The 1610-nt window shown below is 44.7% G+C and overlaps 1 non-coding gene across 1 annotated transcript; it reads left to right on the forward strand.

Annotated features, from left to right (window-relative positions):
* Window positions 1-248: 248 nt before the first annotated feature.
* Window positions 249-342, forward strand: TRNAI-UAU. The gene is made up of 2 exons: window positions 249-286; window positions 307-342. It is a non-coding gene; the product is annotated as a tRNA-Ile (tRNA).
* Window positions 343-1610: the final 1268 nt, after the last annotated feature.

The following is a 1610-nucleotide window of genomic DNA, read 5'->3' on the forward strand; positions in this document are numbered from 1 at the left end:
CCCAGGTTTCCTTGGAAAGAAGTATTCGCTTTCGTTTCCCCAAACAAAGCATGCTCTGCGCTTTCAGGACCGGTGGCTCCCGTGGAGTCCGCAGCTGAACCCAGTCCGCCTTCGCACGCGTCTGAGGGAGAAGCAGCCCCGGGACTCAGGGCGCGCGGCCGAGGAACTTGTGCTGTGACGACCAGAGCAAACACGCCGCATGTTCCTGTGTAGGCCGTGTAACCAGTGACCGGAAGTAGGGGCTGTGTGCTCCAGTGGCGCAATCGGTTAGCGCGCGGTACTTATAAGGCAGTATGTGTGCGAGTGATGCCGAGGTTGTGAGTTCGAGCCTCACCTGGAGCATTGTTTTTCCAATCCAAGACAGCATCACTTGAAGTGCCTTTCCCCTTGTAATCCTACTCCACCGTCTTTAACGTGTTTGGAATTGTGTACACAGTTTATTGTTACTGGTTTCCTTAGCCCTTTTAGAACCAAGCAATGCCAATTACCAAAAAATCCGTTGCGGTGCAGTGAGTTATCTACTTTCTATCTCTACTTTGTCCTGCATGTGGATCTCAGGTAAAGAACATCATCTCTTTACATCCTTCTTTCCACTTCGCTGTTAGAATCATCGATCATCATTCCTCGGGAAGCCCCTGGCACATACTGGTAAGAAACTCCCATCAGGTGATAAGCATTGAACTCCATTTAAGGAAACTCAAAAGTGGGAAATAGTAAAAGTTTCTTGTCTGATTAAAGCTCTGATTGAGGGGAGGAGGAGGACTGATTTCTGACGACAGTGTCCCCTCCAGTATTTTCCCCCACTTGATTTTACCCTGATAAAATCAACAATCATGGACGATCTAGCAGCTTTTATCAACTGAGAAACAGCACCTGGTGTCCTCAGGCATTCAACTACCTGGACTTGAAAAAGGATGAGTGATAATAGACCCAGAAGCCTGAACTCATTAGAACAGCATTACAAGAATAAGCATATTGTTGTGGGTGAGTTGGGTAGGACGTAGATAGGAATTTTGACTTTAAAATATGCTTCCCCTCCCTATGACACCTGCGGTTTGCCTGGATATAGCTTTTATCATATGCTTCCCAACTCTTCACCAAGAGAGGTAATTGAACTGAGTAATTTGAAGTTGTTTTCCTAGCTATAAAGATTGCCACAAACCTGAAAGCACATGTGTCCCACTTGGGACATGTCACAGAGGTGAGTGGAATTAAGCTGAGCACAGATAGCTCTCTCTTGAGGTCTGTATTCCTAAATGGGTCTTGCATGTATCTGGACATTGTCCACTCACAGAGTATCTCCTGAGAAAGGTTAGGGAGATCCCATTCAGGAACGCACCAGATGATAATAAAGTGAACACCTTCTCACTTTGTAGTGCTTGGTAAGCCACTGGAATACCTTAAAAGCTATCAAAGCATGATCTTCAAATATATATATAGTAACTAATCATCAAATATTTATTTAAGTCACTAATGAGGAAAGGAGGAGTATGGTAAACTGATTGCAATAACAATAGAAAAGGCTGGTAAATGTACAGTCAGTGGGGGAAAAATAATGCTCACATGAGTTTGCAAGTTTGAGTAAAAAACTAGCTAATGTCCTATGGGGC

The sequence above is a fragment of the Rhinopithecus roxellana genome, chromosome 4 (genome assembly GCF_007565055.1).
Source record: "Rhinopithecus roxellana isolate Shanxi Qingling chromosome 4, ASM756505v1, whole genome shotgun sequence".
Classification (NCBI taxonomy): Eukaryota; Metazoa; Chordata; class Mammalia; order Primates; family Cercopithecidae; genus Rhinopithecus; species Rhinopithecus roxellana.